Raw genomic sequence first — 16,133 nt, forward strand, 5'->3', positions numbered from 1 at the left:
ATTCCACAGTTAACCAAAGCACCCTTGCTCTAGAGCTCACTGGTGATAAAGGAACAGGAACCGGTTTAAATATTTCATTCTGCGTATGAGATTCAATTTATTTATTGGTAAATGCAAAGTGATCCTTCAAATGCCCATTTAGTTGTGACACCCCAAGTCAGACCATCCTTCTTCCCTCCCTCCTTTCCTTCCTTCCTTTCTTGTAAACTTAGATGGTCTGACTTGGGGTTTACAAGAAAGGAAGGAAGGAAAGGAGGGAGGGAAGAAGGAAGGAAGGAAAAGTAGCAACCCAGTAGGAAAAACAAGGGATGGGAATCTGGGGACTACTATTTTGGGGGTAAATGTGAACAAATCACTTAACCTCTCGGGTTTCATGTACGTAGTTGTAAAATGTAGAAGTTGGCTTGCTCAGGGGCTGCTAAAATCTATAATTCAACAATCAACAAAGCACGTGCTAGTAACTCTGTAGCTCCCTTCCCCTGCTGGAGATGTGGTAAGAATAGTTCTTTCCTGAATTAACAGAACCCTCCCCCATAATTTTACTCCCTCAGGCTAGGCCTGGCAGCATGCCATCTGGGGCACGAAGAGAGAACTCTGATGAAACTAGGGCAACGGATGACCCCAGGAGTAATTAGAATAGAATGATTCTATCCTCTATTAAAGGATAGCCTTTGGTTTTCTAAAAGACTTCAGGTTTATCTATGATGAGTCTTCTATGAAGAGAGCCAAAGTGTTCCAAAGCAACATAGCTACATTCCTTTTAATCTAAAAGCCATACCTTTTGACAAAAGCTATAGAAGGAAAAAAACAAAACATTCAGCGCCAGCTGTAATTAAATTCAAATGATTAAAACAAATGTTAGAGGTGATGGTGCCATCTAGCTGCTGGAATAGCAAGACATTACTTATCTTTATAAATTATAAAGAAGCAAATATTATGATCATTTTACATAGGCAGTGAAAAATGTAATCTTTCTTTCTTCTGTCATAGCTCCATACATGAGTAAGGAAACAGAGGCACAGAGAGGGCAAACAGTTCTGCCTAAAGTCAGCTAATCACCAGCAGAACTAGGATCAGGGCACAGATTCTTTTGATTCCGAGGCCTTAACCCACTGATGAGAAAGAGATTCCCAGGCTTCAAAGCATGGTCCTTCACCAGTTCCTTTCACCAACATCAAATAAATCACTATATTACAAAAAAAAAAAAAAAAGTATTCTCCCTATTTTGTACCTGTGGGAAAATTATTCACTAATCAAATCTCTTAAGAACCTATTTCTTTTTTTTTTATAGCCATACCCACAGCATATGGAACTTTCTTAGATAAGAGTTCAATCGGAGCTATAGCTGAGGCCTACACCACAGCCATGGCAATTCCAGATTCTCAACCCACTGAATGAGGCCAGGGATCGAACCTGCATCCTCTTGAGATTATGGCAGGTCTTTAACTGGCTGAGCCACAACAGGAACTCCTCATTTTATATTCTGGGTATCTTTCTATGCTGATACATACAGCTTTAATTCATTTATAATAATAGCAAAATAAGTCAATAATAGAGTTATTAAAATTTTATTTTGATAAAATACACATAAAATTTAACATCTCAACCATTTTTAACTGTACAGTTCAGGATTAAAAATATTCATAATGTTGTGTGAAACCATCACCACAAACTATCCCATAACTCTTTTCTTATAGCAAAACTGAAACCATGTACCCATTAAATAACAATCTCCCAGAGTTCCCATCATGGCTCAATGGTTAATGAACCTGACTAGTATCCATGAGGATGCGGGTTCGATCCCTGGCCTTGCTCAATGGGTTAAGGATCTGGTGTTGCCATGAGCTGTGGTATAGGTCTCAGATCTGGCTTGGATCTGCTGTCACTGTGGCTGTGGTATAGGTCCACAGCCACAGCTCCAAATCAAACCCTAGCCTGGAAACCTCCATGTGCCATGGGTGCAGCCCTAAAAAGACAAAAAAAAAAAAGCCTCCCCATTACTTCCCAGTCCCTGTTAACTACAATTCTACTTTCTGTCTCTGTGGTTTCAACTAAGTACCTCATATAAGTGGAATCACAGTATTTTTCTCTTTATGACTAGCTTACTTCACTTAGCTGGTGAAATAATGTCGTCAAGGTTCATCCATATTATAACACATGTCAAATTTTTCTTCCTTGTGAAAGGCTTAATAATACTCCTTTGGATGTATATACCACATTTTGTTTATTCACTCATCTGTTGATGGACACTTGGGTTGCTTCTATATTTTAACCACTGTGAATAAAACTGCTATGAACATGGGTGTACAAGAATCTCTTTGAGACCCTGTTTTAATTCTTTAGTTTATATATCCAGAAATAGAACTGTTGCATCATATGGTAATTCTACTTTTAAGTTTTTGAGGAACTTCCATACTATTTCCTGTACCATTTTACATTCCTACCAACGGTGCACAAGGTTCCAATTTCACCACATCCTCACCAACATTCATTGTTTTCTGTTTTGTTTTGTTTTTTTTTTTGATAGTAACCATACTGTAGAAGTGAAGTGGTATCTCACCGTAGTTTTAATTTGCATTTCCCTAATTATTAGTAATGTTGAGCATCTTTGTATGTGCTTATCAGACATTTGTATAACTTTTTTGGAGAAATATCTATTCAAGCTCTTTTCTCATTTTTGAATCAGGTTGTTGTCTGTTGTTGAGTTGTAGGAGGTATATATATAATACATTTTATATATGTATAATTATATATAATTATTTTATATATAAAATATATAATCATATATATTTATAATTACTGTTATCAGATACATGATTTGCAAATATTTCTCCCATCGTCATGCTTTTTATTTTCTTGATAGTATCTTTCACTGCTTAAATTTTTAAAATTTTTATGAAGTCCAATTTGTCTATTTTGTCTTTCTTTTATTATTGTGCCTCTGGTGTCATAGCCAAGAAATAATTGCCAAATTCAATACTGTACATCTTTTGCCCTGCACACTCTTCTAAGGGTTCTATAATTTTAGATCTTACACTAAAGTCTTTGATCTATTTTGGCTTAATTTTCTTTTTTCTTTTAAAAAATTTTATTAAAGTATAGTTAATCTACAATGTTGTGCCAAATTAATTTTTGAACACGGTGTTAGTTAAGGCTCCAACTTCATTACTTTGCATGTGGAAATCCAGTTGTCTCAGCACCATTTACTGAAAATACCATAATTTCCCCCACTGAATAGCCTAGGAATTCTTGTCAAAAATCATTTGACCCTATATTTGAGGATTTTATCTTTGGGTTCTCTGGTCTATACCATTGGTCTATATGTCTGTCTTTATGCCAATACAACATTGCTTTAATTACCATAGCTTTGCAGTAAGTTTGGAAATCAGTAGTGTGAGTCCTCCAGCTTTTTCTTCTATATCAAGATTATTTTGGCTATGTGGGGTCCCTTGAGATCTCATATGAATTTTATGATCAGTTTTTCTATTTTTAAAAATGCCATTGAGATTTTAAAAGGAATTACACTGAATCTGTAGGTCACTTTGGGTAATACTGACATTTTAACAATATTAAGTCTTCCAATCTATGAACATGGAATGTGTTTTCATTTACTTACATCTTTAATTTCTTTCCAAAATGTTTTGTAGTTTTCATAGCACAGGGTTTTCACCTCCTAGGTTAATTCTTAATTGTTTTATTCTTATTAATATTATTATTAATGGAATTGTTTTTGTAATTTCCTCTTCAGATTGTTCATTGTAGTATATGAAAATGCAGCCTTTTATTATGTTGTATAATAAAGCTATTTTTAAACCATAAATGTATTGATGAGTGTTCATGTTGTTTCTAGGTTATTTTCATGCTTTCCTTTTTTTTTTTTTTTTTTTTGCTTTTTAGGGCCTCATCCTCGACATATGGAGGTTCCCAGGTTAAGGGTCTAATCAGAGCTACAGCTGCCAGCCTACACCACCGCCACACCAGATCCTTAACCCACTGAGCAAGGCCAGAGATCGAACCCACAACCTCATGGTTCCTCGTCAGATTCATTTCTGCTGCGCCGTGATGGGAACTCCTCTTTCTTTCCTTTTTTATTTTTATTTTACACTATCATAAAGAACATTGCTAGACACATCCCTCTATACATCTATTCTTATGTTCTGGTGTTCTTATTTTTATAAGAGAGAGAACTTACAAGTGGCATTCTAGTCATAGATTTTTTATGTAACAAACTACCATAAATCAGCTCATGAATTTCTAATTTGGGCAGGGCTCCAGCTGAAGCTAGGGTAGCTCAAGTGAGGCTAAAGGATTCATTTTCACAATTCATTCAAATAGCTGGTGAATTGTTTCTGGATGTCAGCTGAGGGTTTAGATATGACTATTAACCAAAAACTTCAATTCCTTTTCACCTAAACTCTCTGTGAACTACTTAGGCTCTGCACAGCATGGAGGCTGGTTCTGAGAGCAAGTTTCCCAGAGACAGGATATAGAAACTGCTAATCTCTTAAAACTAGGTTCTGAAAACTAGCAGTGTTTCTTCAACTATATTCTATTGGCCAAAGAGTCATAGCGGCTACCTCAGTTCAAGGGGACTGGACATAAAACTCACCTCTCAATGGGAGGAGAACCAAAACAATATGCAGCCAGCTTTAATTTGCAAGTAGGATTGGTGAGTGAAAGAATCTTTTCATTTTTAGTATGACTAAATACTGCCATATTCTTTTCCAAAAGGGTTCAATTTATGCATTCAGCAAAAATTTAAGGGTTATTACTCTACAGACATTGTGCTATACATGGAATAAAGCAGTGAACAAAACAAACCTAAAAACTTTGCCCTTATAGAGCTTAATTTTAGTGGCAGTAGATAGATAATCTATCAGTTAATCAATAGTATGCCAGGTGGTGATTAATGCCATGAGAAAAAATAAAGCAGGGGAGGAAAACAGAGAGTAGCTAGGAAAAGAGGGTGAAATTTTAAGTAGGACAGTAAAGGAAGGTTTCAATCTCAATATAATAGAAAGTAGGAAATGAAAGAGGGATCAAGTCTGTGATTTTCAGAGAACAGCAACAAAGCCATTGTGGTAGAAGGAAAGTGAACATGAAGAAGAATAAATAGTAAAAGCTAAGAGGTAAATGTGGGTGGGTCAGATTTTGTTATGCTAATTCACCCTCCCAGCCCCCAGCCTACTAGTGATATATCCTACCAGCATATACTTATTGGATATTTGCATATTCTTCTTTGTGAATTGCCCCTCAAGACAAAGTAAAATATTAAAAGACACACTATCAATAGGAATTATTTATAGGAAATTAATCAGTTTTCAGTAGGATACTGAGAGAATAAGATTCAAAGCAAGCTATTTGAAAGAAAACAGCCTGAAATATGCTCCCCAAAGACTTAGGTTGGACATATCAGTGATGGGTAGGAGATGAGATGCCAGCCACTGGACATGGTATTGCAGAAGGGAGAAGAGGTCACAGAACTGAATAGGGATGGCAGGCCCAGGAATGACAAACTTCATCTGCTTCCAAAATTTTTACTAGGATCAACCCTAATAAAAACTTCAACTTTCAAAGTTGAAAATGACTGTTTCTTTTTCTTTTTTTTCTTTCTTTTCTTTTTGTCTTTTGTCTTAGGGCCACACCTGTGGCATACAGAGGTTACCAGGCTAGGGGTCTAATCAGAGCTATAGCTGCCAGCCACAGCCACAGCCATGCCAGATCCAAGCCACATCTGCGACCTACACCACAGCTCACGGCAATGCCAGATCCTTAACCCAATGAGTGAGTCCAGGGATTGAACCCGCAACCTCATGGTTCCTAGTCAGATTGTTTCCGATGTGCCACAATGGGAACTCCCGAAAGTGACTGTTTCAATTAGTTTTCTAATTCTTCAATAATTATTTTTCAGAGCTCCTATATGCCTTCTTTACTCATGGTAAAAATCTTATTCTTCCTACGGTTAAAAAATTTTTACAAAAAAAATTTTTTGCTAAAGTCTGTAACTCAGAAAATATCACTTTGGTGAGAAAGTCTATAATAAAAGGTCTAGGACCAAAGCCTTTGTGTACTAGAGTGTGATTCTCAATGAAGTCTAGTGAAAGTATATTAGGAAGTTTCACAGTTTATCCATGGTTTGCCCTCAGGTTTCAGGAAAATAGCATTCACATCTCTTAAGTGGTTGGTTCAACAGTACTTTATTGTTTGGTATATTTGAACTTCTGACATCTTCAGAGCCCTGAAATTGAAGTCAAAATGCTTTAAACAAAACAGCATTTATTCAGCTTACCAAGAGACTTAAATAGCATTTTTCTCCCCAAATAGGAATACTGGGGGTTATTTCCTAGACTCTCTGTTTAGCATATTCTGAATTGCAGCTTGAAGAAGAGCTGCTGACTAAATTATTTTAAAGGGACTTTTCTATCAGTCCTTTATCTGGAGACTTCTTTAAAAATTTTTGTAAATTAAAAGCTTAAGAATTCTTATACCATCTCTCTTGATAATAAAGGAATGAAAAATATATCAGATCTTCCTAAAGAGAGGGCCACTTCCTGGGAATATTATATGCACTCAGAAGCATAATTCACCCTCCTAGACTTTCCAGAGTCTTTTAATAAAATATTTGCCTGGGCTCTAAATGTGAGTCTACAAACTTTAAAACTGAAAAAGTATATCTTTGTAACCATCCTTCCCCATCCTGCAAGCATGTGTACACACGTGTCTAGCAGAGCACTCTATACTTCGTTGAAACTCAACTAATTATTGTCTTTGTCCTATTATCTTTTATCAGCAACCTGGTTATAGATTTAGAAGGTATGTCTATACCTAAGGATGACAAAGCCACATTATAGGATCAAGATAAGGTGAACCATGGGCTAAACTTAATAATATAACATTAAATATGGCTGAATTTAAAACCTGCATTTACATCTAAAAAATCAGCTGTAACTTCTACTTCCCAGTTCTTCATGTAAGGATCTTGAAAGTTGCCATTCCATCCTAACAATAAGTAAAAAGCTGAACAGACTAAAAATCTTTCCAGATCTATAAGAAAGAAGAAAACAAAGGGCAAACTGCTGTCTCCAAGACTGGAGAGACTCACAGAGAGTCACAGCATCTCACAGTTCCTGCAACTGTAAACAGTGTCAGGACAGGAAACTCTGAGTTATAACAGACAAATTGCTGGGGGCTTTTGTCAAGTTGACAAATATAAAATAAAGTATATTCATGTATTTTTTTTAAAAAGTGAGGGAGAAACAAAGACTTTATTAGAGAAACAGAAACTGAGGAAATTTGATGCCAGGAGACCTGCTTTATAAGAAATATTTTTAAAAATTTCTTTAGAGAGAAGAAAAATAATATAGGTTAGACACTTGGATATAACATAAAGAGGAGCAATGAAGAAGGAATAAGTGACGATAACATAAAAACTTCTTTCTTTCTTTCTTTTTTTTCCTTTTTGGCTGTATCTACAGCATGCGGAAGATTCCAGGCCAGGGACTGGACCTGGCCATAGTGTGACCTGAGCCACAGCAATGAAAACGTCAGATCCTTAATCCACTAAGCTACCAGAGGACTATTTTTTTTTTTTTTTTTTTTTTGCTTTTCAGGGCTACCCATGGCATATGGAGGTTCCCAGGCTCAGGGTCCAACAGGAGCTACAGCTGCCAGCCTAGACCACAGCCACAACAACATCAGATCCAAGCCATGTCTGTGATCTACACCACAGTTCATAGCAACGCCAGATCCTTAACCCACTAAGTGATGCCAGGGATCAAACCCACAACCTCATGGTTCCTGGTCGGATTCGTTTCCACTGTGCCACAATGGGAACTCCTATTTTTCTTATTTTTAACTGATCTAACAGATAATAATTTGTTCAAAATAACAGCAACCATGTATTTGACTACGTGTGCTTATGAATATAATAGATATCTATGTGAAATGAATGACAGCAATATATAAGGGATGGGAAAAAGGAATTCAAATTATTTTGTTATTATAAAATATTCACACTACCCATGAAGTAGTATGGTGTTATCTAACTATACTACTTAACTATACTACTATAGTTACAATCATATACTACAAACACTAGGAAAACCACCAAAAAAAAGTAAAAAGTATAACTGATATCCCAAGAACAGAAAATGGAATCACATAAAATACCCAGAACTAAAAAGGCAGAAAAAGAATGAAAGACAAAAAATGAGAATAAAGAATAAGTGCAGGAGCTCCCATCATGGCGTAGTGGTTAACGAATCTGACTAGGAACCGTGAGGTTGCAGGTTCGATCCCCGGCCTTGCTCAGTGGGTTAAGAATCTGGTGTTGCCATGAGCTGTGGTATAGGTCGCAGACGTGGCTCGGATCCTGCGCTGCTGTGGCTCTGGCGTAGGTTGGCAGCTATAGCTCCGAATGGACCCCTAGCCTGGGAACCTCCATATGCCGTGGGAGTGGCCCAAGAAATGGCAAAAAGACAAAAAAAAAAAAAAAAAAAAAAGAATAAGTGCAAAAAAGAGACAACAGTAATTAATATGGTAAACAATAATCCAGCTTTATCAATAATTACTTTGAATGCCAAGTTCTAAATACCCCAATTAAAAGACAGAGATTGTCAGAGTGGATCAGAAAGTATTACACAACTATGTTGTCAATAAGAAACCCACATTAAAGTCATATAAAATTAAAAGTAAATGGATAAAGAAAAATACACCATGCTAACACTAATCAAAAGAAAGCCGGAGTTCCCATCGTGGCGCAGTGATTAACGAATCCGACTAGGAACCATGAGGTTGTGGGTTCAATCCCCGGCCTTGCTCAGTGGGTTAAGGATCCGGCGTTGCCATGAGCTGTGGTGTAGGTTGCAGACTAGGCTCAGATCCGCGTTGCTGTGGCTCTGGTGTAGGCCAGCAGCTACAGGTCTGATTCGACCCCTAGCCTGGGAACCTCCATATGCCGCAGGAGCGACCCAAGAAATGGCAAAAAAAAAAAAAGACAAAAAAAAAAAAAAAAAAAAAAAAAGAAAGAAAGAAAGAAAGAAAGCTGGAGTAGCTACATTAATTTCAGAGTAGGCTTCAAAGTAAGGAAAGTTATCAGGGATAAACAGAACATTGGATAATAACAATGACATCAAATCTCCAAGACCATATAATAATTACTGATGGGCATGTGCTTAATAACAGAGCATCAAACTACATGAGTAAAAACTATAGAACTGTAAGAAGAAATAGATTAATCTACTATCATAATTGGAAATTTCAACACCACTCAGAAATGGATGGATCCAGCAGGCGGAAAATCAGTAAAAACAGAATTGAACTCAAATGCCATCAATCAACTGGATTTAACTGACATCAATTGACTACTTCATCCAACAAGAGAAAAATATTTTTTTTCTCAAGCTCATATGAATATTCACCAAGACAGACCACATTCTGAGCCATAAAACACAGCTTAAAAATTTAAAATAATATAAATAATACAGTGACTGCTCTCACACCACAATGGAATTAAACTAGAAATCAATAACTGAAAGATAACTGAAAAATCTTAAAATATGTAGAAATTAAACAACACACTTCTAAAAAACATGAAAAGAAAAAAATCTGAAGAGAAATTAAAGAATATTTTGGGGTTTGGGTTAATTTTTTATTAAAATACAGTTGATTTACAATGTCCCTTCAATTTCTGCTGTACAGCAAAGTGACCCAGTCATAAATATGTACACATTCTTCTTTTTTTCACATTATTTTCCATCATGTTCTAACACAAGAGATTGGACATAGTTCCCTGTGCTGTATAGTAGGACCCCATTCATTGCTTATCCATGCCAAATGTAATATTTTGAACTATGTAAGTGAAAATGAAAATTTTCACAATTATCGAAGTTTGTGGGGTGCAGTGAAAGCAGTGTTTCAGGGGGACTTTTATAGTATTTAATACTCATGTTAGAGAAGACAAAAGATCCAAAATCAATACAATAATAGTCAACCTTAAGAAACTTGAAAAAGAAAATTAAATCCAAAGTAAGCAGAAGAAAAGAAATAAGAATTAGAGAAGAAATCAATGAAACCGAAAACAAAAAATCAATAGAGAACATCAATAAAACCAAAAGCTAGTTTTTAGGAAAAAAAATCAATAAAATCAGTAAACCTCTATTCAGGCTAATAAAAGAGAGGATACAAATATATCAGAAATTTCTATGAAAATTTAAAGAGTATCAAAGGAATACTCTATGCCCACAAATTTGATAACCTAAATGAAATGAACCAATTCCTTGAAAGACACACTCTGCTAACCCTAACATGAGAAGAGAGAGACAATCTGAATAGGTCTTATAATTATTAAATAAATTGAATGAATAATTAATAAACTTCCAAAACAGAAAGTACTAGGCATAGATAGATTCACTAGTAAACTCTCTCAAACACTTTTTTTTTTTTTTTTGGCCACACCAGTGGCACGGAAGTTCCCAGGCCAGGGATAAAATCCAAGCTGCAGCTGTGACCTATGCCACAGCTGTGGCAACACAGGATCATTAATTTACTGTACCAGAGTGGGAACTCCCCTACCAAACATTCAAGAAACAAATTTTACCAATTCTCTACAACCTCTTGGAGATGATAAAAACAAAGGAAACACTTTTTGACCATTCTGTAAGGCCAGCATTACACTAATACCAAAATAAAATCAGGACAAATAGGATGTTGAAAACTCTCACCTATTCAATTACTGAAGCTTAGAGATCAATGATTCTCAAATTTTGCGGCATAATTAAAATACCTTGGGGAGCTTTCAAGAATTTTGATGCCCAGGCTGCCTTCAATCAGAATCTAAGGGAGTGAGCTTCTAGCAACAATATTTCTCTAACACTTTACAAGTGATACTAATGTAACAGTTTGAAAACCAAGACAGTCGCTACCACTTTCTTCCATTCATCTCCTGTGTCTATCTTCCATCTCTCTCTCCCTCCCTTCCTTCCTCCTTTTCTCCCTCCCTCTCTCCCACCTATCCCCTCCCATCTACACTCTTCCTCTTGTTTCCTCCCCTTATTTCTTCCTGTCTTCTTTCTGTCTTTATCTGTCTTCCTTTCTTTTTCTTTCTTCCTGTCTTTCCTTTCTTTTTTTCTTTTCTCTTCATCCTTCTCCCTCTCCTCCATTTCTTTCTTAAGAACTGACCCCTTAAAGTTTTCCTGAAAAACTTTAAAGTAAACCTAATAGGTTCCTGGAGCTTAGGTTTGCTTTAACCTCCCTTTACCTGCTGTCAGTGTGATTTGACTAAAAAGTAAATGTGATCCAGTTGCACGTAACTACTTAAACTACTTCATGACTATCCACAGTATTCAATATAAAGTTCAAACTCCCTTAAGCACATAAGAATGTTTAAGATCTATATTTCCTTCTCTAGTCTTCTCTCCCATCACTACACCGCATGCTGTTTTCGCTCTTGCCATATTTCACTTAAATATGTCACACTGTATTTCTATGCTTTTGCTATTACTCAGGCTAAATAACTCTTTTCCTTCAAGCCCCAATTTACGCGACCCTTTAAAAAAACAAAATGTCTTTCCCACACTTACTATGTATTCTAAAGCATGTAGTATATACTTTTATTTGATGTGTATCATGCTAAACAATTTTCCCATCACACTGAACTTTTCAAGTTTAGTGTCTAATTCTTATGTCTTCTTAATTTCAATTTTAAGAGTGCAAAAGAAGGACATTCCATTTTGTTACTGAAGACCATCTAGATAAATGACTAGAAACTACAAAAAATGTATTTTTGCTCAATACATAATTAGGACTTTTACAAACTGGATGTTTCCCATGAGGTAGTATGTTTGCTTTCAGTACAACTGTTCAAGCAGAGTTTGAATGTATTTCTTCACCAAATAGAACAGTCATAAAGACTTTTGAAGATTCCTTTCAACTTTAAGGGTTTTTATTTTTAAATGAACATTTAGTAAACATATCATGAAATATTTTTTAGAGGAACTATTCCAAGAGGAATGACGGCTAAAGCAGAAAAAAGTTGGCCATTAAAAAAAATCCTTTATTGCATATCTAATAATGACAGAGGCACCAACATACTTCAAAAAAAAAAAAAAAAGATACACAGCTATTGCAAGCTACTGAAGTTCTATAAATCTGGCAAAATTATGAGACCAAATGGATCAGAGAAAATAAAAAACTGCTATTTATACCAACCTCATATCCTAAACCCTAAAAGCTTTATGCATTGACAATGACTAATTAAGAGGATTAAAATATCATATCAAATCTATTAAATGCTAACTCTTTCACTGCCCAAGAATAGCCATCTCTCCCAATGAAGGAAAACTCAATAAATTATTTCCAGAAAGAGTAGCTCAATCACCCAAGCAACTCCTGGCTGCCACCAGAAAGATCAGAGGAAGTTATTATTAGAAACTTAGGAAAGACATATGAGAAACCACAGCAAAGACCTTGGACATTTAAAAACTCAAATAGTTTCCATCTGAGTTTGAAGTCATCAGCAAATCTGCCCAAACACTGAATACATGGAAAAAAAGATAAATCACATGCAAGATTCATAAATAATAGATACATGGAAAAGAAAAACGTTAGGAAATGAAGATGTAGATATCAAAGAACTAAAGGGGGGCAGGGAGACAGAGGTCATTTTTGGTAGGGAAAATTGCACAGTTTTTTTGTTTTTTTGTTTTTTTTAGCTATAAATTTCTGTATTTCCCACAAAACTTGAAGAGCTTTCCTAGTAAATAAAGCAAGGAAAATACTTTATTTTACCATAAATATTTATATTTTGAGACACACTCCAAAACCCATAACAAAAGATTTAAAAATAGCCAGACCCTAAAATAAATCTATGTTTAGCTCTTGCCTAAACCTCAGAAAGAACATTTTAAACAAGCAAATGTGGAGACACCCCCCCCAAGAGCCATGAAACATTTGTCAGAGGCCTCCAGGTGAGCCAGTATCTCTCCACATGGTGGCTTTACCTTGCCTTCACTTACCGGGGCTTGCTAACCAAACCCCAGACGCTCTCTTATAGGAAAGCTTCCCCCCTGCCCAAGGTCAAAACTCCCATCTTCTGAGAAGTGTAGCATTCTTGCACATTCACACACATGCATGTGTGCGAACACACACACACACAGTCGATTGTGAAGCCTAGCAGTCTGTTCTCAACAAAAGCTTACAGAACTTAAATTTATGAGTGAACAAATTCACCTGTGGTAAAGGGATATAATCAGCTTCCAGTGCCCTTTCCTAGTAAACAAATTTAAAACTCTCTAGATACAGGGAACTATGTCTAATTATTTATGATGGAGCATGATAATGTGAGAAAATAGAATGTATACATGTATGTGTAACTGGGTCACCATGCTATACAGCAGGGAAAAAAAAAACTGTATTGGGGAAATAACAATTAAAAAAAAAAAAAAACTCTCCAGAGTTTGTTTGGAATTCACATTAGTGTCCTCTAGCACAGTACAGTTACAATACAACTCCTAGACTGTATCTATTAGCACATCTTTGAAATATATCTTCTGAACTCATTCAAAATAAGAATCATCCACATATATTCTATGTTCTCAAAATTATTCTTGGATTTTCTACCAGCCTATAATCTCAGTTTCCTAAGAAGTCCATATAACATAAGATAAAGCTAGTGAACCCATAACATCTGCACATGCATGCTTTTTCAAGTTATTTTTCCCCTTGTAAAGATAATGAATTTTCACTAATCCCTCCAAACACTTGCCTCCATCTGGGCTCTTCTTCAGATCAAGAAGAGGACGTTTTAATGTATCTGGCCCTTAATTAAGGTTGTAGTCATGGCTATGAATGTACTTTTCCTCTAACCAATATAACTGACCTTTACAAGGTGTTTAATATTTTTATTAAATGAACATAGAGAGTCCCAAATCTCAGTCCCTTGTACACAGGTAGCAGCATACTAGATAGAAGATTCTCTTTACCTATACTGAGTCTCCTTCTCTCCTATCCCAACCACGCGTACACCTTCATAAACTTCCATCAAAACCAAGGCTACAAGGAAAGATGAGCTAGAAGGAGCACGTGAAATTCTTTTTAGGCTTACAGCCTGGTTTTCATCATCTTCACACAGATTTCTTTTAAGGCCTGGCTGTTTTAAAATCTTTTGTTATGAGATTTGGAGAGTATCTTAAAATGTAAATATTTGTGAAGAAAGCCAAAGTCATAGTTTTACAGTCAAAACTCCTCCCTGGACATTACAAGCTTATTTATTGCAAACAAGTTTCTCCCAGTGTGAGGAAAGAAGCAAAGGCATGAGGTATATCACTAAAATATCTAAGGATAAATAGCCCAGCTCTAATGTTATATTCACAGCCACCAGTGTTGCTACTCAGGGACAATTAATTCTCTTCCTAGCTTACCTTTTTCAAAGCTCTGTAACTCCAAAACTACAATAGGATCTCACACTGGTAGAGGATGAGATGAAAATTAAAAGCAACTGAACTACAACTGAACTCCAGGGCAGCAGCTCCTTTACTCTGTCCGTCTATAAGACATCGTTTAACCACTGCCTTCGGCCACTGCCAAAGCTATTAAGTTAAACTTACACCATCCAGACCACCTTGTTCCCCAAGCAGCTAGTCTGGACAATTGTGTGCTGTTCTGCTTCAGCAACTTCGGCTCCTAACAGAACTTGCTAACCATTAAACTGTTCCTCTAATATCTCTTCAGGGACCAAGTCCAGGCTGCAAACAATGTAGAGCCAGTCTGCTGGAAAGAGCTGTATACAACAGAAGGCAAACTGGCTCAAGGTCAAGAAAAAAGAACAGAAAACAAGGGCTACAAAAGACAGAGGGATTACATTCATGTATCATTTTTGTAGCTCTCTTCAGACTTTGCTCTCAAAATTGTAAAAAAGCATATTTTAAAACCATCCAGTCCATGGTTCCCTTTGGTATTTCATTTAAATCCTAGCTTCACATATTCAAAAACTACAACATGGTTATGAAATGCAAGGTGTGTGTAGCATAAATATTTTTAAAATTACAAATACATTTTAAGAGATCCTAGAGATATGACACAATGAACCATGTGTGTTAAGACAGAAAAATCTCAGAGTTCCCATTGTGGCTCAGTGGTTAAGGAACTTGACTAGCATCCATGAGGATATGGGTTCGATCCCTGGCCTCACTCAGTGGGTTAAAGATCTGGCATTGCCTTGAGCTGTGGTGTAGGTCACAGACGTGGCTCAGATCCTGCGTTGCTGTGGCTGTGGCACAGGCCGGCAGCTGTAGCTCCGATTCAACCCCTAGCCTGGGAACCTCCATATGCTGCCAGTGCTAAAAGACAAAAATACAGAAAAACAAAACAAAACAAAACAAACAAAAAAAAAAAACTTTACCATGGAGTATACCAATTAAGTAAATTTTTGACTTATTCTAAGCTAAAGCTAAATACAAAGTGCAATATGCTGGGAAATATTAGAGGCTTTTCCTCATTCCTCAAAAAGATATGGATATAATAATTCTACCCAGCTATAGAACTGAAACTCCAAATATGTAATTATGTTTAAAGAATGGTGGGAGTGAAAAGCTCCAGATATCTGGTAGAAACATCTAGATTATTACCTGAATTTCCATTCTCTTCTTTGCTCTCACTCATCATCTTTTGCCCACCATCATTAAACTCTCTTCTAGAAAGCAGTTATCATGTTTGAGTAGCCCATGGGTGATACAGACTTTTCAGATGTTTTCTCTCAGAGAAGAATTTTCCATTGTGGACCATCTATTTGTTCATCATCCCATAAATGAGTTAATTTTACGTATGTATTTATTTTAAAAGAGTTTGAGTAAGATGTTAATGACAAGGGAATCTGTGTGGGGAGTGTGTGAGAACCCACTGCACTATCTTTGCAAATTTTCTGTAGGTTTAAAATCATTCCAATATAAAAAGTCTATTTAAAAAAAAAGAAAGTGACTTTCTCAGTCAAGCAGACATGGGGTCAAATGCTGGTCCACCCTAACAAGGCTGTGACAAAGGCAGATTATGTTTATTTTCTTTAACTGTTTTTATCTTATTTTGACATCAGGGAATATCAGTATCATAAAATAAATTACAAAACACTGTCTTAGTTTGTT

General features: G+C 36.1%; 1 long non-coding RNA gene across 1 annotated transcript in view; it reads right to left on the reverse strand.

The window, feature by feature from the left end:
• The window catches only part of LOC102162488, a 441,109-nt gene extending 425,946 nt beyond the window's left edge, over positions 1-15,163 (reverse strand). Inside the window, exon 1 of the long non-coding RNA XR_002339798.1 lies at positions 14,418-15,163. This is a non-coding gene — a long non-coding RNA (uncharacterized LOC102162488). The remainder of the gene's footprint in view (positions 1-14,417) is intronic.

The sequence above is a fragment of the Sus scrofa genome, chromosome 16 (genome assembly GCF_000003025.6).
Source record: "Sus scrofa isolate TJ Tabasco breed Duroc chromosome 16, Sscrofa11.1, whole genome shotgun sequence".
NCBI lineage: Eukaryota > Metazoa > Chordata > Mammalia > Artiodactyla > Suidae > Sus > Sus scrofa.